Consider the following 27,125-nt stretch of genomic DNA (forward strand, 5'->3'; position numbering starts at 1 on the left):
TGTAGGGCTAGGATAAATGACCCATCCTTTTCAACCAGCATTCTCATGATTCATTTGTTCTGGGTGTAGGTTGATTTTTTTCCAGAAATTCTACTTGCCATATATTAGCCTTTTTGCAGACAGCTGGTGTGCAAATTGAACAACTAAAAACCCCTCAATTTTTTAGAGAGTGATAGTGAATTATCCAGTTCCTGAAAACCACTTATGTAACCATGTTTTTTCTAAAATTATATATACATTAATACAACATAGATGTTAAGGATTGTAATATTACATCAAATACCAGCAATCTTAGCTCTGTTTAGAATATCACAAAGACAGAAATCACTCTGAAATATTCTAAACATGGAACTACAACAGAGAATTAAATCACTGCCAAAAAAATTTAGAATAAACTCATGATTATATTTATAAAGTCCTAACTTATCTTCTAAAGGACAGGCCATATCATCTAGTGTCTGGATTGTTTTGGTTTTACTTTTTCTTTTTTTTTTTTTCCTTTAACATATAATCATAATATAGACTAGAATTTGTACATAATTCCTGAACTGTCTAGTGTTTGCTGTCTGGTGTCCAAGTTAAAAATATTCTCTATATTGCTCCCATTTTTTTAAAACCTTGTACAGTGTCCATATAAAAGAGTTTGACGGCTATAACAATAGCTCATAAATAAGCAAAGGACTGCACTGCACAAATTTTTCAGTCTGAAACTTAATTATATAGCTACACTATCCTGCATTTGGATTTTATCTTGCTCTCCACTGCTGCTCCCTGGACTTTTCTGACAGAAAATTCAGTTTTCGTTATGAATCCCTTTAGCTAACTCTCAGCATAATGATTTGAACATAACTGATTTTAAAATGAAACTTTAGTTCTTTCATCATTCAGAAGTAATTTCAATGGAGACATATAATGAACTATCTTAAATTAAGTAGAATAACATGATTTGAACCTTTCATAAAAATGTTTGTGTTTTCTGTGCACATACAAGCCCTCTCTACCAGATAGAGAGAACGAAACAGAAAATATGAATCCTCCAACTTTCCTGAAAGACAATTAGTAAGCTTTGAAAAATGAGACTGTGGATAAAATAGGAAAAGAGAAACATGATTACTACCAGGTAGAATGCCTCAGCTCTTGGTGGGGGGGGAGGGAGAAAAGAAATTAACTGAATTTTTTAAAGACTAAAGTAACTACTCAATGAAGAGAAAAGTTTGGACTGCAAAATGTCATGGGTTGTAAACCTTGAGTCACTGAATATGAACCTACAGTGACCTCAATCACCTAAATAGGTGTCCCAGTAGTGTCCTAGAGTTTCAACAGAATCAAAAGTAGCAGGTATGGAAGGAGTTGGCAAGATTTCTTTAAAATCATTCAGAAGAAAATATTTCTGGCTTTAAGTAACTTTGACTGTGATAGCAAAATAAAATAGAGAATAATAATAAAATTAGAGAGTAATATATTGGAAAGAATTTCTTGATTTAAAGAGAATTCAGAAGTTGCATGATTATATAATTTCTGAAACAATTTTCTTTTACCTTTTACCATCAGATGTAAGTAGCACAGGTTTAAAAGCAAATCCTATGCCTCCCTATTCACTTAGAAGAGTTTATGCGTACTGTCTTTTTTATCTTTGTAAAGTTTGTTTGATCTCCTAATCATTATCAGCAAAGTATGGAAAGCATTTTTTGTTACTGTTCAAAATGTGCTAAATATGCATACAAAAATAGCATGATACGGAAGAAAAATTACAAAACCAAATTAATGAGAAGGAACACAATGTACATATCTAACAAAGAATTTAAAGGATTATAATTACCTTTTAATATGTGGTCAGTTACCCTATAGGTATTATTACGTTGATTGGAATATATTAGAATTGGGATCCTAACTTACTATAACTACTACCGACTATCCATTTTGTAGTTAGAATTGCTCCATTGTTCCTAGTTAACAGTATTTGCACATTTTTATTTGTCTGACTAGTTGCAAACCTCATCAAAAGCCCAGTGCAGTTGACTCAGAGGTGAGGAGATTTTTATATAGACCCACTGCTAAATTCAACATTTTTGTCATGTTAGTGTTTTGTCTTCAAAATCTAATTTAACCGCTATTAAATATATTTACAGGGATAAAGGCAAAATACCACTGCAATTTCCAGAGAAGCAAGTGGATTAGATGAAAATTATCCAAGGAAACAATTTCTGCAAAATAGTTCTGAAAGGCACCTGGGAATAACATTGCACATAGATTCTGACACTTTTCTTTGATCTTCGTAGCTGGAAAATATTTAAAGCTTGCTTCTCATTTTATACCTTCTCACTTCTGCTTCTAATACCATGTGCAAATCAGATACAAAAAAAGCACTCTTTCAGAAAACAGACAGCAGGTCAAGTTCAACTTTTATATGTGAATATGTGAACTGCAGATATACTTCCCAAATGTAGCAAATGGATACAAGCTCACATCCGAGTATCCACTGAGTAATTTGGTCAGTAACAATAATACAAAGAAAAGTATGAGTTCACTGACCAGAGAACCTCCACTAATTTTCCAAGGATAATCCAACTTCTCTGTACTTGGGTCCAAAATTGCCTGATTAAGGCAGAGCACCATAGTAGAGCAGGTAGGTGGAAAAGCAAAGGGAAAAACATGAGAATAACTAATCTTTTTTTGTCAATTACAGTTTTATATGATTATAATCAAAACAAAAACTTTTTTTATACAGTCAACAAAATATCAAACAAAATATCAGATGTTCTAGGCAAAAGGAATTGTTATAGACTATACTACAGACAGCCTGATGTAATACACTATTTTTAAAAAACTTCACATGCCCATATCTGGCTGAATAATTTTATTAATGTAAAGAGTTCTAAAAATTATTAACTAAAGAAAGAAGTACTTCTCCCATACCATTCTGTTTTTTCCAGTCTAAAGAGCATCTCTTCACACAGAGCCTGCACTGTGCATTGTCTTCTGCTACATCTTCCTGAGATTCTGACTATTATTCCTACTAAAATACATTTTTATCAGAGAATGTCAGTAATTTTAGTACAATATAGGTACCCATAAAACTAAAAATGCCATTCAAGAATATCCTCAGGATTATACACTGTATTATGCAGTCATGAACTACTGTATTAATGTGTTTTAACCTATGGTAGTATTAGTGTAGAGAGACATTTTAACATTTCACCTGAAGCATGGCACACTGGCTTTTTAAAAGATGAATGGTGATATCTGTTAACAGTTCTGCTGTCAATGGCCTTGTATCATCTACAGACAACCATCTCCTACATCTGTAAGTCTTTCCAAAATGTGCTGTAGCAGAAGTTTGATAGTGTTTTTATATTGCAAATACCTCCTTAAAAGGAATTTCCTTTCAAGAACCACCATTTCTCCTTCTCAGTTCTTTAGCTTCATCTTAGTTGACACTAGGAATAGGTTTGAAATAATTTTAATTGAAAATATTCATAAAAATTTAAAAAAAACCAACTCAAGTAATTTACAAGAAGTAGTCTGGAAAAACAGTAAAAAAAGAATAAATAAGTGGAACATACCAGTGTAATAAAAAAATGCATTCCTCATCCTCTCATTTTTAAACATATGCATACATAGTTGCACATAAAAACATGGTGTGCTGCAAAACTTGAAATGGGTATATTGAGGGTCTCAATTTGACATATCTATGTTTGAAGTTCCCTTTGAAATCACCTGAAAATTCCTGCTGCGTGATTTTAAATGTGTAATATGCACTGTGTTAAAACTGTGCTCACTTCACAGTGTCTTGAGTCATAGACTCTGAAATAAGTAAATGTTTTTTTCTTTAAGAAAAATTGAAAAAAGCCCTAATCTTACGCATCATAAGTTAACTATACCCCTCAGCAATGTGCTATCCAGAGAGTTTCATAATATATTTACATTTAGTTGTGTCAGAGTAATTGCAACTAATTTTCTTAGTGTATTCAGAATCCTTTTATTCTTCCCTTAGAACTATGCATTTTAACTTCTGACTGAAACAGAACATGATGCATGATAACAAGAAATACTATAAAAAAAGCTTATCTTTGCTTTCTTTATTTTTTTCCAGCCAGATATAAAGCACTATATTAAAATCCAACTTAGATCTTCCTGAAAAAAATAAATTAAGCACAATATTTGGCAGCTAAAAAGATCTTTTCTGCAACAGGTCAAATGTAATTCTATCTGAACATGTAAGATTTAAAATACAGATGTTCCAAAGAGATTGCACTGTAAAGTCCTGTAGAAATAGTGGGGTGAAAGTATTTTCTCAGTTTCCACAGATGTATTTTTTTTTTCTTTTAAATTTCTTTTCCTACAGTGTCTGTCACTGTCCTTCTCAAGATTCCAGTACTGTAGTGATTAAAAAGAATTCAAGCCATTTCAATGATGTACAGACTTTGGATACACTACAAGTTTTTAGAAAACACGTAAGTATAGCATCACGTGAAAATTCTGACATACAAGAGAGCCCCAAGCTTTCTATGAGATCCTAGTAAGCAAGTTTGTGGAGGTCAGGAGAGATATTTTAACTTTATGGGCTCTTTGTCCTATACTGGACTTTAACCATCTATTTCTACATCAAGTTTATTGATATATATTCTACAAAGTTCTGATCTAATGCATTAATTTGTGTTTAAAACTTGAGATGACACAAAATTAGTTATCAGCATGGATAGCTACTTCAGATTAGTTCATCTGAACTATTGCAATAATTCATTCTTTGATCCATATATCTAAGAAGGGCAAGAACAGTTTTATCAACCTGGTGAGGCCTTCAGACTGGTTTTTCAAGAAACGGCAGGCCAAGTCAGAGGAGAAATGGGAGCACTGGGGACACTGAGGAAGTGTTAAGACCAGGAAACTCTTGCACTTTTTTGTGAAAGTCACTGGGAGTTCACCTCAAGGGCTTGTGCTCGAGCACACATAACATAGAAAACAAAACATATTGAGAGAATCAGTTTACAGGTGCGTTTGCACTGGTATAGTTCCACTGGAATTGCAGAGATCCAGTGGTGGTGTCCATATCACTGAATTTCTACCATTGATGCACAAAGGCTTTTTAGAAGAGAAAGACCAGGAAGGAAAGGAGACACTTGAATAGAGCTCATGAAGCTTTGTCTTGAAATGGGTGGCAAGCCCTTCAAGAGCTTACAGGAAAAGGTCCCAAGACAGGTGTCTGTTACAGATCCCTTGATCCCAAAGAAAAAGAAATTAAGCATTTTCTAGTCAGCTGAAAGAAAACCTGTGATCTTGTGTCCTGCCTGGTAGTTACAGGAATTTTGACGTCTTGAAATGTCCTGGAAGGGCGTAAGGATAGCTGCTAGCAGTCCAGAAGCTTGTGGATGTGTTGACATAAGTCATCAGAGAGCCAGTTGGTTTGTTCCTTCACAGAGAAGAAAGTGGTCGAGGATGTGAATATTTAGGGTAGCCTTGACAGCAGTGACCATGAGATAATAGAGTTTAAGATCCCATGGGAAATGAACAAAGCAAAGAATAAAATCCCTGTTAAGGGTGCCAGAACAGATTTCTTCTTGTTGAGAAATGTAGTTTGCAGCTTCTCATGGAAACTTGCCCTGAATGACAAAAAAGCAAAGGTTAGCCGGTCATCTTCACAGACAGGCTCCCTAAACAACATGTATGGAAATCTGAGCATTCATGGCAACGACTGTCACGTATGAACTGCACTTGGAGAAGATTTACACAAAAGTGCAAACAAGGAGTTGCCCCAAGGGAAAACACAAAGCTTGTGTTTTCAGGGCAGGAGTTAGGAAAGCCAAAGCACAACTGGAGCTGAAACTAGTGAGGAATGTGAAGGGCAAGGAGACGGACTTATATAAGTAAGTCCCTATATAGTGGGACAGAAAACTTTATGATCAAGGTGGAAAACGCTAAAATAATTTGTGGCTTTACTCCAGTTTCTTTTGGAGAAGACTCCTCTCAGGTTCCCCAGGTCCCTGAAGCCAGTGGCAGGTTCTATGGTAATGTCACAGATGAGACTCAGCTCAGCTAACCTGCAGTGGATTTGGATACTAGGTACTGCTTAAACACCAGCAAGAACCAAGCTTGTACCTCACCTGCTGATTTTCCCCACTTGCTCACCGCCTCCGGTAGTAAAGTCACCAGATACTTAATGCCCATCCCCTCAAGGACATCACTGCTGGCGTAAGGAGGCTTGGCAGAAAGACATGGTGTTTGTGCTCTGCAGCTGCCCACAGGCACCAACTCCAGTGTAACTGGTCACAATCCCTGGACATCCCCCTGAGCTTGTCCTCATGAAGTTCCTTCTTTTCTGGGATCTTCCCGACTGCTGTCTTTCCTCCAGACGGGGTGTTCACCTACCTCTGTTTGAAACTCCTTTCTAAGGTCACTTTCCAGACTTTTTTTCTGGAAACCTTAATTTGCCAACACCTGGGTATCCCAATCTAAATACTCAGTGTGCTGAAGTACAGATCAGGATCAGTCTCCCAACTACAGTTCTGTCTTATGTCTCTTAATTAGGATGTGCCATTTTTGCTTCATCCAGTTGTTGCTAAAATTTACCACCAGTAATACTAGTTGTAGTTAGCAAGGTTTCTGTTTGGAGAGTTCAAGCTCTACATCTCATGCATTCAGTGCCTGTCATTCTCCTCATCCTTGATTGCCTGATGCCTCTCAGAGTTCACTGTTTAAAGCTCTTTCTCACCTTTGACAGCTAGCAAAGCATTATCCAGATTACAGAAAGGTTGAGATAGGGACCACATAATTAAATTGGACATATATAGGCAGTGAGCTTGAAAAAATGCCAAGGGAAATGACTGATAACACTACAAGGCCAAACTCTATCACTTTTATAATAGAATGGCAACTGGAAGATGATCCCAATGATCAGAATACAGCAAATGTAACACTCATATTCAAGAAGGGTGAACTACTGGGCAGTGAACTTTATCTCAATGCCTGATTTGACCACTGAGCAAATTCTCCTGGGAGCCACATCCAAGCTTCTTAAGGACTAGAAAATTTTACAGAACAGCCAGCATGATTATATAAAGACGTAATTGTACCTGAGGAAGCTGATATTATTTCAGGATGAGATCACTTGCTGAGTGGATAAAGAGAAAGCAGTGGATTTTGCTTACCTTGACTTTAAAAAGACATATAGGATGGTGTCTATACCACTCCAACAGCCCTGGAAACAGGGACAGGTATCCAGGCAAGAGTATAGGGACACTGCCCAATTGTGTAGGGATGCTGTCAGGAAGGCCAAGATCTGGCTGGAGCTGAACTTGACAAGGGAAACAATAAGAAGGGACTCTATAGGTCTGTCAGCCAGAAAGACGTCAAAGAAGTCACATGCCCACTCATGAACTTGGCTGACAAACTGGTAACAACAGATGAGAAGTCAGAGCTGCTCAAGAACGCTTTGTCTCAGACTTCGTTTCAACCTGTTTTCTCACACCTCTCAAGTGGATGGACTGGGGGAGCAAAGTCCCTCCCACTTTAGAAGAAGATAATGTTTGAAACTATCTGAGAAACCTGAACAGAGATAAGTCTATGGGACCAGATGAGATGCATCCCAGAGACCTGGAGGATTTGGTTGTAGTTGCCAAGCACGTCTCCATGACATTTGAAGAGTCATGGCAGTCAGATGAAGCCCAGATGACTGATTGTACCCATTTTTAAAAAGAGCAGAAAGGAGGATCCTGGGAACTACCAACCTGTCAGTCTTGCCTCTATACCTGGGTAAATCATGGAAGAGACTCTAGAAGCTCTGCTTAGGTACGTGGAGGGCAGGGAAATAATTCTAGACAGCCAACACATCTTCACTGGGGGCAAGTCCTGCCTAACCAGCCTAGTGGTCTTCTATGATGGGGTGGCTGCATCAGTGGATGAGGAAATGGATATAAATGCCATCTATTTCAGTGTCTGTAGGATAGTCTTTAACATGGTTTCCCACATCATCCTTCTCTCTGAATAGGGGAGAGAAAAAATTGGTGGATGGACTACTAAGCTGATGTGAAATTGTTGGAATTGTTGCATCCAGACAGAAGTGGCTTAATGTGGGGATGGAGTTCAGTGGCAAGCGGTGTCCCTCAGGGGTCCGTGTTGCGACCAGTAATGTTTTATGTCTTCATCAGTGATGTAGACATTCGATATGGTGATGAAGATGCCTCTATTGACTTATTTCATAAATGTATAAAACATAAACCATGTACAAACCAATTAAAACCAAAAGTAACTGCTTAATTTTGCAGTGTGTCTATCTCAAGATCTATTTATTTAAAATAGGCTCGTGTTCTTACCACAAACTCAACTATTGACTATATAGCTGGTAAAAAAAAATATTAAAGTGAAATTTCAACAACATAAGGTATTTCTGAAAGTTTTTGTGGAAACATTTTTTTCCTTTATACTTGCCAAATTTAAAGCAGATTACAATCTGAGTTCAGCTGCAATTTCCACAAAAAAAGGAGGAAAAACATGAAAGCCTTCTCCCTGCCATTTACTTGCACTTCTTTATCCAAAACACTGGTGAAATATGTCTCAAACTGGATCACACAAAATATGAAGGAACCTGGAATGACTTATTGGGAAGGACAGCATTGTTCTGTCTCTTAAGTAAATAGTGACAATGACAAACAAATTTTTAGACAGGTTATTTTGTCCTTACGTGTAATCACAATCTCAACTGCCCTTTAGATTTTCAGTCTGTATGATGTCACCCAAAGGGCCACACATACTTATTTCATGTCACACTGAGGATGGCTATTTCCTTTACACAGCTTTATTTCATGCACACAGGTTAACATGCCTGTTGTTCAGAATGGCTGGAACATACACTTTTTTCCTTCTAGAAAATGGGTATAAATCAAAACTGCACACAGTTAACAGCACTCTAAACATCTATAAAAATGTACTGTATTTCTGTGGAACCAGATATGGTCAGTGTTCACCTAAGTGCTCCCAAAGTAAAAGTAAATCAGAGGAAAGCTCCCATTGGCAAAAAAATGAGAGAAAGTAAGTGATTCCTAGTTCTCTACCAATAGCATTTCACGTTATTTATTTCAGCAATATCTATTCGTCTTCCAAACCAAACAGCTACATAGCTCTAAAATGGCTCTTTCTGTTCAGTGAATAAGCTATATAAAGATTTAACTGCTGCTTAGTACTTTATTTCTTTCATCATCCACGTAAGCTGGTAGAAAGGCAGTTGCACTTTTACAACTGAGATCCCAAATTACCATGATCTGCTGTCTTTTGCAGCCATCTATGATATATTTGACAACCGTTCTGTCATCACCAGAATTTCTTAAGAAAGCTCAATGTTTAGTTTTCAGTATTTCCTCTGGATCTCCTACCGTCATTTAGCATCCTTCTTAAATTTCAAAACTTCACACAGTACTTTAGCTTAAACCACATCACAGTAAAAGGTGAAAAAATAGCTTGCTATATCTTAAGAGACTGCAGTTATCCCTATAAATTGCAAGTGCAACCAGCTGCTCTGCAACAGTGAATCACCTCTGAATCAGGTTGATATTATGTTTTGTTTAAATCTCTCAGATATCCTCTGTGAAAAGGCTATTGTTGACTTCCTCATCTTGTGCCTGCATCTCTTAAGTGACCAACACTTTATAATTTGGTAATGGCTGGAGGCTGAAACTTTACCTGGACTCATAAGCTCCTCCAGTGTAGCTTGGTCTGTGAAATTAATGAACAGCTTGCATTATATGTTTCAGAGTACTAATGAAAAATATTGAATATCAGTACTCACTACACACTTTTGTTTTGATTATGAACCTCTGACAATTAGTCTCTGCAAACAGGTTCTAGCCAGTGTGATCCATAATGCATTTTGCACTGTGTTCTCTAAGGTTATCTGTCAAAAAGTAAAATCTTAACCTGTTAAAACCCTGACACAAGTCAAGATATTACACCAACTGCTTCCCCTTATCCACAAAACGTTACCTTGTCACAGAAAAAAGTGAGACTCATCTCATGCAATATGCTCTTTGGAGAACCATACCCGTCAGTTTTGATTTTCTCACCCTTGTACATGCATTTGAAATATTTTTATTTGCAGATATTTGAAAATAAATTCCAGCATCATTCTGGGAACTGGAATGAGGAATACAGGTCCAGTTTTCCAGTTGCTCATTTTCAGAACTACTTTATCATTCACTATTTTGTTGATGTGTACTTTTCTAAACATGACCCAGCAGTGACCACAGAAGTTTTGAATCTTATGTTCAGCTGGATACATGTGAACTACGACAACCCAGTTATAGATTGCTTTGTGGTAAGGGGAAAGCCAGAAATTGTTTGCAGTGGTATAACTCTCTCTTCTTCTCACCAAATTCAGACTGCCACTGCTAGCTTCCCTCCAATTATTTTTTTCATTATTGGGGAATGGAGGTGGGAAGTGAAAAAAAAAAACAAAGCTCATAAAAACCTTCAGAGAAAAAAAATTAGTTTTGTACATTTTCTCTACAAACCCACTGAGAATTTCTATAACAATATTTATGAAAATATTTCTCCAAACTGAAAAAAAAAAATTGTCTCGGCAAAATAATTGAAACTGTCAATGCAAAAAAACCAAACCAAACCAAACAAACAAAAAACCAAAACAAACCCACAGTGAAACAATGAAAAAAAATAAACATCATCAAGTATCTCTCTTCCTTATTCTTACAGTGTCTTACAGTGACCTGAAAAAGGCAGAAGTCCAGTGACATTCCAAAAGTTGCTTAATATCATCAACACACTTTACTGGATCATTCTGTCTCTTAGAGAGATGGATATGATTTTAAAAATTAGAAGAGAGGGAATTAAAAAGTAAATGTCTTGAGCAGCTCCAATGATAGACCTCTGAGTAGAAAGAACCAAACTTTTTTTCTTCCAACAGTTGCTGAGTAGTTAGAAAAAAAATCTTGTCAGGAAATTATGCTTAAACAAGAAACAAAAGAACTCTTTATCAATAAAAAATACTTACTGAAAACATTTGTCATGATTCATATTTAATATCCAGTCTTTAATGGGAATGATTTCTAATTCATAATATGAACCTAACAGAGCATAGCAACTATTAGAATTGGTAGAATTTTTAACTCTTAGAAGACAACTTTCTCTTCAATGAGATAAACTATGCAATACTAAAATTAAAGTTGGATGAATGTAAAACAGCTTAAAAATACTACTGAAGCAACGAAAGTTTTATGACTTTAATTCTGCGGCACATAATTGAAAAATTACATAGAAAAAAATAGAGGAGTTAGACAGGACATACAAAATTTTGCCCACTTATGAATTACACATTGGTAATGGTAAATACTAAAATATTTTAAATAATGTATATAGATCTTTCTTACTGAAATAAATCAGTAGGGGTGGGGGTGGGGGGGCGGATTTAAAAAAAAAAAAAAAGAACTATCCTAAATAGCTGGAAGTTGAAATGAGCAAGACAGGCAAATCTTGACTCTGGGAACACCCATAGGGAGATAGTCCTACAGAGGGAGATAGTCAGACAACACAAAGAACTTTTAAAGGAGCATAACAGAAAAGCTAGGATGAGGACCAAAGATATTTAAGCTGAAAGACTATAGTACCATAAAACAAAGGTAGCTATGTCTGGGTTTTTTTCCTATACTAAAATTATTGTAGAGAATCTACAGCCTTGGAAAAAAATATAGAACTCTTCAAATTAGCTGTAAATAATAGATATTATTTTCATTATTACTACTACTCTATGTTAATGCAAAGCACCTGGTCTTGAGGTAGAAGAGAGAAAGTGAATGGAGAAAGTAAAGGAGGTGAGGTAGACCTGAAGTGCACATGTGGCCTGTGAGAGGGATAAATAGCAATATGAAAGCAAATATACTCTCTTGAACAGAAATATAATTCACCAGACATTTAAAAGGAATACGTACTGTAAGCATTCTATTGTATGTCTGAGAGGTATAGTCAAGTCCCTAATTACCCTTAAATATATTTGGAAGGAAAAGGCGTTCCAGGAAAATACAGGAGTTGCTATGCTTTATAGATTTCATTCATGAGACCTGATACAAAGCATGGTCCTAGAAGGAGACTGTTAAGGAAACTTCCCAGTCTGAAAGCTCACAAGACTCTCTGGCAGTCACACTCCCACCACCAGACATTGTCACTGCTGGGACCAAAACCCCTTCTCAGTGAATGGCTCCAGCGAGCCCATGAGTGCCCTGCTTGGCTCCCCACACACCCCACTCACACAGTCAGACCAGGTTTCCTTGCTGTCCAACTCCGGGTTTTCCACAGCAGAGTCTCAGATGTCTCGTTCCACAAAGCAATTTATTCACGGCGCAGTAACACGGACACAGCCTGAGCTGGTGCCTCCGAGGGGTGACCTCGAACAAAGGAAACTGTGCTTTTATACCCTCACAGTTTAAGCTCAGGAAAGTCTGAGGTCATAAGTTCCCACCCATGTCTCTCAGTGTCAGGTCACCTGGCTGGGCCACTGGTCTTCGTGCCCTTTGTTATGCATTTCAGGGCTTCTTGTCTCTGGCTGTCACCCCGAGCTCCGTCTGCAGCTCCACTGCACGTACACCCTGAGCTACCTGCACCAGCTCTATTCCCCCACAAGGCATCCACAGAGACAGTGTTCCCTGCCACCAGTACTGTGTAGTATAGACACAGCTGTGTTAATAATAGTAGGGGTACTGATGGTCAGGTAGCCTGTGTCTTTAAGGTAGTCTCCAAATCCTTCCTTGCGTGTGCTGGAGAGGAATTAATAGTCATAAACTGACACTCAGTTTCACATTCAAAGCTATCCCAGTTATTTGATTTTTTAACCGTTTTTGACCAAACAGCTGTTTAACTGGTAGATTTAAACTTACAAGTAAGCTGTTCATCTGCCTTCACTGATTTCATTTATAAACAATTGCAAATGGTAGCTACATAAAAGTTTAAAAATCAACATCTTCACAATATTTAATTAATATTTATATTAACATTTATTAAAAAAATCTTTTCTATTTAGCTAACAACTAAAAGGTTTCCTCTGAACCTCTGAATCTTAATAACATCCATTTAAATAGTTGTAGAGGAAATGTTGCTAGGAAAATTATTAAAATATTCATTGCAAGGAACATTTTGACGTGCAAATCCTTCCTCACTTCTATATCTTTGTTTTTCACTTTTCTCATATCCGTCCATTTGCTCATACACATATTTCCTGCCCCTACTTAATTAAGCAAGGGGGAGAGTACAGCTGATGCTGCATCCAATAATTAGTAAAGAAAGCAGTAATTGTCAGCCTTTTGGGATGTAAAAAGAAAGAAAGCTTTGAAAAAAATAGACAAACAAGAATAGTCAAAAGAAAAAGGTAAACTAAACAAACCAGCCTGTAAAAAGAAATCATAGAGGTCCTTATTACAGCTGTTTCAGCAAAGCTGTTGATTAGCAAAGCTCTAAATTGGACCAGAATGAGATCCTGATTACTGTGAAAGAGGCAACTTCAGCAAAAGACCATGCTGCCCAACCCTTCTAGGCAAAAGAGAATAATGGCTGTGAGTGATTAAGAGCTCACAAAGGCCTATATTTTACACTGAGGAATGTTTCTGATCTCACTCCTGGTCTGCCAGTTTTTCTCTAGGGCTTTGGTTCAGGAGTGGGGACCCATAGTGAGATTAAAATACATTGTCCCACAGGGGGCAAATTGCTACACAAGTACAATAGAAATCCCCTCTTAGTTGTAAAAACCATTACTGTCTATCTCTCATAGACAGATGAAATACAAATAAAGAAAAGAATAAAAGAATCTGTATTTTAGATCCCAGTATGATAATTTCAAAAGCCATACTTATGCTATCTCCTTAAAATGTCAGGATTTATAGAAGCTTTAACTTTTACACAATGGTCTTATTAAACGTACCATCTACTTAAAGCTGCTGTGCCAGTAAGAATGAATATTATATTTGCCTGCTGCGTTGATACACAGATCAAAGTTGGGCAGGATTTGGATTACAGCTTAGTATGAAGTTATCTTGCAAAGGATATTCTCATTTTAGAAAATCATCAAAACACCACAAAAAGCGTATCTTTCCATCTAAACGAAGAAGATGATTCTGAAAAGTAACCCATACATGTAAGCAAACCTCCTGTGGACAACAACGTAGACTTTGTGATTTAAAAATCAGATATAGTAATTATATTAAAAAACAATCACATTACCAACATTTCATAATCAGTACTGGGTTGCTGCTACTGACTTGGTGTACTAACAGCTAAGTATATTCTATAGGAACAATGTTGACAATGTAGAGATTTAGCAGGAAATGGTTTTCAGGTATAGCTTGAAATCAGTAAATAATAAGCAACAACCAGTAAGCAAAAGGCCTCATTTTAAAAATACTGTAGCACTAGGCCAGGAAAAATCCAAAAGTAAACACACTATTATTAAGTAAAGAGAAAAAGTTTATTCTCATACAGTGGGCAGTAGATCCATGTATGTCCTTGTTAGAGTATGTTCGGAATGGAAAATGTTCATGCATTGAAAAGGAGACTGAACAAAACTTACTTAGAAATTTCTGTCATTACTGTTAAACTATTAAGAGTTACTAAACTGAGACAGGAATATTTAAACATTAAACATGCTTTTAATGTTTTTACTCTTCTGTACTTGTAGGTGTCTGATTATGTGTACTATTTTACAACTTCTAACAACTTCTATGAACTTCCAGAAATTCAAATATTTCCTCCTTCCAAAAATCCTGCAGTTAAGATTGAGCCTGGTAAAACCATCTTCCCAGTAAAATAGGCCCACAATTTCAAGGCAGGATTTGGACACAAGTTGGAAGAGTAAGGACCATCTCATATTTGTAAGACAAGACTTCTGACAACCATGCCAAGGAATTCCTGTGCAAATGATGAAACCAAGATTTCTGCATTTAAGGACGTTCCAGAGGTCAGAATACTTTAAAAGTGAGGATTGAACTTTACCAGGGAAAACTACAATCCTGACCTTGGAGTACCCCTTTACATTTGAAGGCTGGACTGAATCAGAGAGATTCTGAATGAACTCAGAGGTCCTATTCTGTAGCAGTTCACTATTACTCCGAGCACAAAAGTGTGAAAATGCAAGATTGTAGGTACGGAGACAAGCATATAAGGAAGGACATTAGACAAAACAATGAACTTGGACTTTCTGAACATGGAGACTTGATTTCAAAACAACAAAACATCTTAAATGGGAGCAGGAACAGCTTCCTCCACTGATCTGTGTTCTATGTAACTATTACAGATATTAACTCTATGGCATTTGCAACTTCTTCCATTATTTTCAGAGTTCTTTTATAAACACTACCAATTACGATCCTTTTTTCAGGAAAGATTGGCATCAGGCTGAACATCAGACAGCAGCGTGCCTAGGTGGCCAAGCAGGCTGATGCCATTTTGGCCTGTCTCAGAAATAGTGTGGCTAGCAGGACCAAGGGAGTGATTGTCCAGTTGTACTTGGCCCTGGTGAGGCCACACCTCTAATAATGGTTCTGGTGTCCAGTTCTGGGTCCCTCAGTTCAGAAAGGACATTGAGGTGCTTGAGCAGGTCCAGAGAACGTCATTGAGGTTGGTGAAGGGTCTGGAGCACAGGCCCTTTGAGGAGTGGCTGAGGGAGCTGGACTTGTTTAGCCTGGAGAGGAGGAGGCTCAGGGGAGACCTGAAAGGAGGCTGTAGTCAAGTGAGGGTCAGTCTCTTCTCCCAGGCAACTAATGGGAGGACAAGAGGACACAGCCTTAAACTGCGCCAGGGGAGGGTTAGGGTGGACATTAGGAAGAAAGTCTTCACAGAAGGAGTGATTGGGCAGCAGTGACCTTTGAATTCTCTATACAATAACAATAGATTTTGAACATTTATCCTTCCTGGTTAATTCCAGTGACTCAAGGCAAGCCTGTGTCAGAGACAACAAAAAAAAAACCCGCAGTTATAATCTACCAAAGTTATTATCATGCAAAGACTAATTAGAAGATTAGATCTAGCAAGAGGCATAAAAAGTGCAGCCAGAAAGGCAGGCTCTCTGTGAAATTGTTTTTCTTGGTACAGAGAGTTCGAACATGGATGGAGCAGGTGACACTCTGAAAAACAGCAGGTAGATATAGAGGGACTTTTCTCAGTGGTAGAACAAAAGACGTTCTTTACCTGCAGTGCCTCTGCTTGGTAATACTGTAATTGAATTCTTTTAATTGAGTGGTGACTAGATTTAAACTCTCAAACTATAATTAGGAAAAGTCAGAGTAATGAAGAAGTTAGACCCTATAAGTTTTCCACAGTGGGATTGTCTTCCTGAAAGACAGAACAAAGAAAAAAAAAACAGTCCTGTTACAGAGTGCCAATTTACAACTGCAGTTTACTTTCAAACAGCCAGGAGAAAGGCATGTTAGACTCATCTATTAGGCTTTTAGAAACTGTAGACATGAGTGTGGCTCTGTGAAAAACACTAAGAAAACATTTGATGAGCATAGATGAGCCATAATGTTTACTATGCACTGTAATTAGGGATGATTTTCACCACAAAACGAAGCATACTTTTAAATCAAAGAATTAAAAAAATGTGTACACTTGATTATTTGGAGGATTTCTCTTGAAAAAAATTCTATTCATCTTTGGTGAACTTCCATTCTTTTCTGCTGATGAGATTGTATATCTTGTTACACCATCTCAGTCTGTTCAATTGCTGTTTGTAACAAGAAAGAACACAACAGTATTTTTCAACAGAAAAAAATGAAACCATAAAGCGTTTGGCATTTGAAGTGACTAGTTTAAAAAAAGATCAGCATATGTTCAAATACAATGATTTCTCAATAGGGTATTGACAATCTGAATCTTTGACACATCACAAGAACATGCATTTTTCAAAGGTTTTCACCCAGAATTGGAGGCATGCCCAAAAAGAGAGAAAAAAAGTTAATGATTTCTTTAGCAGTGGTAAGAGCATGTCAGGGTTGGAATATGGACCCAAACTGGTATGAGTGAGACTGATTTCTCCAGGAGAGATGTGTGCCTTGTCAATATAATGAAACAGCTGAAATAGGCACTGTTTACCTTAAACAGAGATTTGTCAGTGCAGCTCCAAGATGACAGTTCCAGAGAGAATGAGACGCATCTAACAGAGAGTATCGTGTAATGTATGAGGAGTGTAGAGAAAAAAGCATTGGTGGGATAGAGGAGACAATAAGGTTTTGTGGAAGAGGAGATAGATCATTAGTGATAAGACACCTACAAGCATTGCTGTACTTGGCTGGTGTGAAACTGGTTTAGCAAAACCAAAGGAACTCTCCAACGTATTAAAGTTTACCATCAGAAATTATTACATCTTTGCTGCTAAGTGTTTGACAGTACTTGAGACTAATCAAGCTGGAACAGTTAACATTAAAAAAAAACTATTAACAAAAGATGAGGACAAAAAGATTCACAAAGTTACATTTAAAAACCTTCCGTATCAATACAGAACTTGGTACTCAAGAATTAAAAATGGGAAAAAGTTATCAGAAACATTTGGCAGCTACAGAAATTCCACAATTCTGGCGTAAACATGCTCTAAGAGGTTTCAGCAGTAACTGAGAAAAAATACAGTCCGATCCCTGATTTGAAGGCAGAATTAAATTTATACTTACCTTTAAATACAAGTTTTTCACTCTGAATGTGACTGGAGTCATGGGTTTTTAATTTTTTTTTTCTATCAAACATATTATTATGTCTTCTGTGATCTCTGTCACCATTTGACTCCTCTAGAACTAGAAATAACTTTTAAAACAAGTACAATATATAGAACCAAAGCCTTGAAATATATATCTTCATATTTAAGCTATAAGAAGATATTTACTTTAAGTTGTGGGTACTATTAACAGCTGTAAGCACCTTATTACCATGTTAGCCTAATTAACACATCATTTTTTCTAGAATATTTAAATTTACTGTTATTAGCTATGAAGGCAAAGGATGATGTCATAATCATTACTATGATAGAATTAAAGATTTTTACACTTTGAAATGCAGCACTAATGTATGGTAAACGTGGGCTAATAAAACCATGTAAATTAACATTTTAAAGATTAGAAACTTACCACAAAAGTGACAGTTTGCAGAGTCATACAAAATGAGATTCTGAGTGACCTAAACATGGGACCATGGATTCTTTTACTGGAGGTTCAAATGACCCACATGATCATAATGCTAGCCTGTAAAGCACTTATTAAAACTCACAGTTTTTGTGTTCTGCTGTATATTGTCATAATTGGAAAATTAAAAAAAAAAAAACAACTATTACAAATTCTGGATTTCAAATATAAGTATCTCAGTCAAGGAAATTCAGGATGATTTTCACAATAAGCGAAAGTCTCTTCTGTGACAGAATGATTTAAAAAGTATGGTTAAGTTACTTTTTGAAGTAATTTGTACTGCATAATAAGAGAAGAGGAAAAGTGTCAAAGCTGGTCCATCAGCCTAATCCTATTGAACTAAAACTAATGACATCAAGCTAATTGTGCTAAACAGAGCAAGCAAGACTGAAAGGCTTTCAAAAGGCAATTTTTGCAAAGACAAACTAGGGAGATGATTCCCAATTTTCATTCTTTTCCTTACCCTGAAGGTCTATGTGAATCTCAAACTTGCAGTTATAACTGAGAATAGGAAGCAAATTCTCAGAGAAATGTTTCACTTTCCTGTAAGGACCAAGGGCTATGTTTTATTTCTGAAATATGGAGCTGAATTAGTCATTTGAGATTCTGCAATTTTTATGTAATGAGCAATTAATTAGTATAATTAGAAAGGCAGAACCTGGGAAAATAGAAATTGCTCCTTCGTATCATATTGAAGGTAGATATAACCCAGTGTCATACCTCCGACAGCAGACGGTGTTTTGGATGGGATTGAAGGAAATGCAGGACAATGTTTATGGGATTACTGTTTTCAGCTGCATGGATACCCCAGCACTCCTGGAAGTCATCCCCATCAAAGAAAACAGATCTGAACTTCTCTGATCTCTTCCCTCACCCATCCAAGCTAATGTAACTGTTAATGTTTTTCTTTTCATCTCTAAAAAGGTTTGTAGTCCTTGACTTTGATCCCAATAAGCCCTCAGCCACACTGATCATGAATAAGTGTTAATGAATTAGTTTCACAAATTGATTTCATACATATGTGAGAAGATATTTCCTTTTCCCTGCTTTAAAGGAATAGACCTTCACTTCTACGGTGCATCCTTTTCTCGACTTAAAATGGTATTTAGAAAAATCAGCCAATTTAGTGCTTCTCCGACTGAGCATAAACCTAAGTGATATGAGACAGATAGTATTCAATGATACTGCCCATGACCCCTTTCCCTATTTCCATAAGAAGTTGAAGGGGACACCCCCCAAAAAACCTCTGCATTGGGATTGGCCACAAGCTATTCTCAGACATACATGCACTTGCCTTCTCTGAAGGGGTTAAATGAACAGTTAAAATTCCTACACCTTAAAGTGACAAAAAAATTCTCTTCAACCAGAGAAGCAAGGAAGTTAAAGTTTTCCAAATGATATTACGGCAGATGTACATTTTGTTCCCAATATGCCTTGTTAATTTAACAGAAGAATGTCATATCCCTGAGGATGGATGGTAAGATTCTCCATCTTGGGTAGATCATTCAGTGTAGTGAAGTTTGTAGGGGCCTTAGTGTGTGACAAAAAGGAAATCTAAGCATAGAATTTGGAACCTACAGCTTGTCCAGGACACAGAGACTTCTGGGAGAGAAATAGAGCCAGTAATTACGGTGGTTGAAGGGGCAACTTCTGAAATAATCAGTATTTGCTACAGCTCAGGAATTGATAAAGTTCATTTGAAACAAAACAATGACAGAGATGAGAACTGACAGGTGGAATTTGTATATAAATATTTATATTATGTCTTTCCCAAGTATTGATATTTTTTTCCTTTAAAAATTGGTGGCACTAATTCAGAGTTTTGTTAATATAGAACTTTCTTTTCCATTTAAAAACCTCTCAGCCCACTGAATGAATGTAGTCAAATGTTATTCCAGAGGTGTAGGATCATCTACCTTGAATCTTGAAATTTCTGTGTGCTCTGGCATACCCCCACAGGTACAATAAAACAACATATAAAAAAATTAAGCTACATACAACAGGGTTTCTGTATCACCTTGCAAAGCACATCACCAGAAATCCATTTCTCCATCTTCTAAAACAGCTGTTGCACCCTGTCTTCTTGCCCTGAGTGAGATTCTGTACCTTTGGACAAAGAAATTATTTGAATTCTGGTTTTGCCCTCAAAATCAGAATGAGAGTGGACAGACATCTCAGAAGCAATCTTTTCTTCTGCTGACAAACCATGATTACAGACCACTTCAGTGATATGTATGGGAAGTTACCTTTGCTTGTTATCTCCACAGGACATCTTAATTGCTTTTTTCCTTGTAAAAACTAGTGTTTTCAAAATATTTTTTTTATTTAAATCTACAAAGCAGCTGAAAGAGATTGTTTTTTAAGCATTGTTATAACAAATATTCCCAAGCAATGACAAAGTAGAAACATTTGAAAAACAAGCCATGCATTTGTGGCTTTTGTCTAGCAGGTACTGCATTCAAAGCAAAGTAATTTAAATCCCTTGAGTCATTTAGAATTGGAGTTTTGGTATTCAATATGAGAACAATATGCTAAAATTAGGTTGTCTGTATGCTGAAAATTGTAAAGTTCAGTTTGGTTTGGGGTTTTTTTGGTAATATACTTAGCATTACTTCCTTGTAGTACTTGCATCTGAAAAGAAAGGAAACAGTTCTAAAGGATTTAATTGAATTCCCTTCTCTATTGAACAGATACATTAACCTGAAAAAGAAGGTCATATAAAAACACACAGTACTGGTCATGTCTAATCAAGTGTTTTTTCTAAAGTTTTGAAAATGCAAAGGGGTATCAGAGTGTATAAAAAGTGTATAAATGTTGTGGACTACTTAAATAAATTTAACTTTTTTTAAAACTAAATTCAGTTATTCTTTGAAAACCTACAGTGTGATCTATCATAAATGTAAAAACATTTATTTTCAGAACAGGAATTTACTGTTAATTAGCACCTTATCAATTCTTGCAGACATAAATCCTAGAAAGAGATAAGAAAAAAATGCACTGTAGAAAACTGTTCTATTTGATTTTAGAATTTTTGGAAACAATACATTGTAAATTTCAGTAACTGTAAATTTCTTCATTTTGACTAAAAGTGAAGTAAAAAGAAAAATTTGCTGAGGCTTCTGTTATGCCTATATGAGGCATTTGTAAACCGAGCTATATAAATGTTGCACTTCAATGACCTGGTGTATGAAAAATGTAATAGAAATCTTAGCCATAGCTGTTTATATTCCTAAAGACAAAACAATCATCACTCACAGTGGGTTTCCTTTTCTGCGTGTTTTGTGTGTATTCTTATAAGAGCGAGGAACATACTGAAGACTGCCTGCAGTCTTGTTGACACATTATATTATTCTTGCACATTAATTTAGTTTTGTATCATTCCTGGCATGCCCGAGCCAAACCAAATTTTCTTTAAAAGTCACTGGAGATAAAGCTTCTGAGTTGGTCATGAAATCTATAGCAGCTAGGCCCCAGGCGAATATATAAACTGCAAGACATACCTGTAAGAAAAAAAAAAAAAACAACTGAAAAATGCTAGCTCTATTATAATACTCTTAACTGAAATTAAAACTATATTATTATGTATTATTATAATAAATTAAGATTATATCATCAGATGTTAGAGGGAAATGCATTTTTTTAAGATAGTGCAAGTATTAGTACTACTCAGCAGTAATAGAATTTACTGAGTTTTAAAACTTTGTAGCTAAAATCTGGGAACCAATCTAAAGAACGTTAAAACAACCAAAAAAAGAAGTCAGGAAAGAAAAGCATGCTTTAATACATAGTAGCCATACAAACAATCCCTGAAACAGCTGAGCAGAAAACTAATAAGAAACTCTCATAAGAAATAGATTTGTATGTGTGGCACAAATCCAGCAATGAATGGATCGTTTTCAGGCTAGTTTCTTGATGTGTATAAAAAGAAAGCAAGCATCACACTTAAAGAGGAACATAAAATTATTCATGCTGTCAAGGTGCCAGTCCGACAGGGCTCCTATTCTGTTTTTGAAATCATACAGCAGAAGAGTGCTCAGGAAAACAGAGCTGTTAACACTGATGTTGCTATTGAGTTCAGTTCTCAAACCTCAATTCATTTGGCAAGAATTATTAAAAGACAACAAAAAGTAAAAAAAAAAAAAAAGATGACCAAAAAAACCTCCTACCTTGTTTAAAAACTTTAGATTTATATATATATATATACACACACATATATATATGTATATATTACATATAGTTTAAGTAAGGAAGTAATCATGTATAGGAAATTCCAGTAATGAGGAAGCTCATTTTATTTATAACTTTGGTTTCTCCTGTAAGAAAATATTCACTGAAGGCAAGACAGAAATGAACAGAGCTAGCAGTATGGTCAAGAAATCCACAAAATACCTTGAATCCGTCAGAATTCTGAAGTAAAACTGGTAGTTTAATGTGGATCTAAGATAATGATATCAGTGAAAGAAAAGCATGAGAAGACAACTAGGTAGGTGTAAGAAAAAAAAATTCCTCTGTAGCACCTTGTCGAATAGAACATTTGAATAAAAAGTTTTGCATAGACCTTGCACAATGAACATCAAAGAAAAGAAGTGTTATTATAAACAAATCTGTGACAATGGTACATATGGTCAGTCAACAGTCCCTTAGGAAACAGGCGGTAAAGTAATTTATCCATGGACTTGGGATGTTAAATGTCATCACTGGACTGAGCTGGTAGTATCATACAAATGGCACAGTTATTAGGATAGGATTCATGAGAGGCTGAGTTGTTTAACCCATGACTGGTTTTGTTCCATGGGTGGAATAAACTGCGGGTCTGGTACAGTTTTCATAATTTATGACTGCAATCAGTAATTACAAATATTTTCTTTCAAAATGAGCTAGTCAAAGGTCTATAGTGGAATAAAAATATATACAGAACTGATATGAGTGAAAGAAAACATTATGAGAGAACTTGTGGCATAGATCAATTCTGGAAAAAGGATGAATTGACCTAGTTGTAACAATATTGAAGGTCAGGCACTGAACATGATCACTGAAAATCGGAAGCATCATAACAGTGGAGAAAAACAAAAATTGTAAGACCCATCACCCTAAGTCTCTTCAGTATTCCTAATTAAATCCAAAATATTTCAATCTTGTTGACTGACCTTTATAGCTCAATCATTTCATTCTTGGAGTAGATCTTGGTCAAAGCATGACACAAATACAGCATTAAGTAGCATATTTTTTAAAGTTCTGCTGCTTGTATGTACATACAACTCAGGTTTCGATATCTAAAGAGATGTTATGTGAATATTTTGTTCTGTGATATAATTTTTGATACGTAGAAATACATATCTACAGAATGTAACTTGTTTATTAATTCTTCATATTTTCAGTACAAAAAAACATAGGATAGAAAAAAATTTATATGAGCCAGACATGGACAGGTGGGCTAAGGTTTGCAAGTAGAGAATTTTCTGCATGGCATTTGTGGTTGCTTCAGTTGTGAGGCTTATATAGAAATAGAAGAACAGCAGTTTACATGTGTCCAAAGGATATCTAAACTCTGTGTCAGCCCCATACCGGAGGATGAATTTTAAAATTCTGTTCTGTTGATGTTCAATATACAGTCAGGGATAATGCGTATTGTATGTGGAGCATCTCCTCATATTCAAGGCAAAGGATTGTTATGCAAATGAAGTTATGCTAAGTCAAAAGGAAGTATCCTGTGGGAGTCTTTTATGCAACAAAATTAGAGACTTGGAAAGTCAGGAGAACACCAAACGAAGATATTATGTATTCTAGTCATTTGAAAACAATGCAAAATGTACATCCCCAAAGGCAATCTGTCAATACAGAACAGAAAGCAGTGAGATTTGAGCTGAGTCATCCATTCTAATCAACACCATTCAGGATCACATGGGCCATTTCTCCAAGTGTTGTTCTACCTTATCAGTTCAATACTTAATGCATGTATGATCCATCATGAGACAAAAATAACTGTGTCTTAGAGAAAAGGCATAAGTATAGAAATTAAAATCATGAATTGTTAGTTTAAACATAAATAAAGATGAAGAATGCAATTTTAACAACCATTTTTCACTTGAATTTACTTTTTCACCAGTTTCCGTAAAAGAATGGGTGCCTCACGGTATACCCAGCCTCAGGATTCTGCCTTTTAACAGGTTGTATGAATATATCACCAGCTTGCTGTGTGGATTAGCACTGGTTTTGACAAGATATGTGTTAAATGAATCTATCATACACTTCTAATTGAAGGAGAGCAGATAAGGCAACCAAACTGAGTGCAGAAGGTTAGTAGAGAGAAGAATTTTGGTCAGGTGAGAGAAATATGACACTGATTATGTGGATGATTATGATTACACATTGCTAATAGAATATCAATTATTATCAATTAAGTATAAAATATAAGCAGGACTAAAGGGTCATGAATGCACAGTTACAAAGCAACAAAGCACCTATGGAGCTACTTTAGGATTTTATCTCCATACATTACCACATCTTAGTGCTTTTACTCACCTATGCAAAAGTGAGTGCTTTCTGTCTTTGGGCTGGATCTACTCCTGCAGCTGTCCCTGCTGGAGTGGGGTGTGGGAATTCACCTGGAAGCTGCATATGACCCCAGTTTGTCCAGGTGTCTCAGACTCCAGCAGCATTTTATATGCTTTTGCAGGCTGATGTGTACCAAAGTCAACCACAATCATCACAGCTTCCACACCTCTGGAATGCATCAATTACATGAGCATTCAGACATTTCCTTCTGCAATTCAGAGCTGGTCTTCTTATCTCAAGACGATTCACACCTGGTGTTCTTGTCATAGGTCAAATCATATTGGCTATCAGAGACAACTGCAAGGGAGAGGGTATGTGTGGGAGCTAGTGGGAGGACACGCACACTCAACTACCTTTTGTCACTGTCACATTGAGGATAAACTACCTTTTGTCACTGTCACATTGAGGATACTTTTCTAGAGCTAGTCTACGCAGCTTCAGGTAGTTGTTTTATTTGAGAATAATCCTTAAGATAAAAATAAATGCCCATAAATTATTCATAAAATCACAGAATTGATGAGTGGAAGGGACCTTTGTAGGACTTCTGTAGGTCACCTAGTCCAACCCCACTGCTCAACCAAGAACACCTAGACTAATTTGCTCAGGTCTGTGTCTAGTCAGTTTTTTAATAGCTTGAATGATGAAGACTTCACAACCTCTCTGGGAAACCTCTTCCAGTGCTCAAACACCTTACAGTAATGCCTCAGTAGAATTTCTTCTATTTCAGTCTGTACTCATTACCTCTTATTCTGTCACTGAGCATCACTGAGAAGAGTCTTCCTCCATTTTCTTTTCTTCCTCCCAGCAGGTGTTTGCATAAATGGTAAAATCCCCTGGAGGCTTCTCTTCTGCAGGATGAATAATCCTTTCCTCATAAGAGAGATGCTCTGGTCACTGCATCACCTATATGGCCCTTACTCTGAATTCAGCCCTGTAAGTTCATATCCTTCCCGCAAGGAGGATTGTAGAATTGGGCTCAGAATTCAAGATGTTTCTCACCAAGACTGAGTAGGGAAGGACTGCCACCCTTGACCTGATGATAGCACTCCTTCTTATATAGATCAAAGGACCACTGTTCTCTACTGCAAGAGCTTCGTGCTGTCCACCAAGACACCCAGACCCTTCTCTGCAGAACTACTTTCCAGACAATCATCCCTCAGCCTGCCCCTAGAGACTTTTCTCTCTTATGGCAGGAGTTGATATTTTCCTGTATTAGAAATTATGAGCTCCCTGACAGTTTTTTTTTCAGTCTCTCTGCTGCCATTGAGGTCCCTCTCAATGGCAGCAGAAACATCTGCTATGTCAACCAATCTTTCCAGTTTCGTGTCATTTGTAAAGTTGCTGAGGGTGTACACTGTCCCATCATTCAGATCATTAACAAAGATTTAAATTATTTTGGAGCCAGTATCCACACCTGGGGTGCAATACTGGAGAATGGCCTGCAGGAACTTCATGCCACTCATCAGAACCATTTCGGCCTATCAGTATATGAAAACAAGTCTGATAGCTTTGTCAGTTTCCAGGCCACATCACTGTCTACTTACGTGTCACATAGTCAAGTGATATGTCCTTGGGGATGTTCAGGATACAGCCTTAAAAGCTTTGAAAAGACAAGGTAAATAACATCCACCGTTCTCTGCTCACCCATGAATTCAATATCTCATCATAGACAGCTCTCATGTATGTTTTCATCTTCATAAATCCATATTGACTACTTCCAGCCACTTTTATGTCTGTAATGTGCTTGCAAACAGCTTCCAGAATTATTTGCTCCACTACCTGCACCACATTTGAGGTGAGGTTGTGTCCTGGTTTTGGCTGGGATAGTTAATTTTCTTCCTGATAGCAGGTACAGTGATGTGTTTTGGATTCACTATGAGAGTAGTGCTGATCACTGATGTTTTGGCTGTTGCAGAGGAGTGCTTATTCTGAATCAAGGACTTTTCAGTTTCCCATGCTCTGCCAGTGTGCAGTTGCAAAGAAGCCAGGAGGGAGTACAGCCAAGACAGCTGACCCAAGCTGACCAAAGAGATATTCCACACTATAGAACATCACATCCAGTATGTAGACTGGGGTGAGTCGGCCAGGACTGCCAACTGCTGCTAGGGAACAGGCAGGGAATCGGTCTGTGGATGGTGAGTAATTGTATTGTACATCACCCATTTCTCTCAAGATTTGTTCCTCTCCCTCTTTTTCCTTTACATTATATAATTATTACTATTATTGTCATCATCATCATCACTATCATTACTATCAAAACTACTACTACTACTATTACTACTGCTACTACTACTGCTACTTTATTGCAATTATTAAACTCTTCTTATCTCAAGCCACATGTTTTACCTTTTTCCTATTCTCTTCCCCATCCCACCAATGAGGGGGGGTTGTGGAGTGAGTGAGAGGCTGTGTAGTACTTAG

The sequence above is a fragment of the Pipra filicauda genome, unplaced genomic scaffold, assembly GCF_003945595.2.
Source record: "Pipra filicauda isolate LSUMZ 115617 unplaced genomic scaffold, ASM394559v2 scaffold128_size5466820_pilon, whole genome shotgun sequence".
Taxonomy (NCBI): domain Eukaryota; kingdom Metazoa; phylum Chordata; class Aves; order Passeriformes; family Pipridae; genus Pipra; species Pipra filicauda.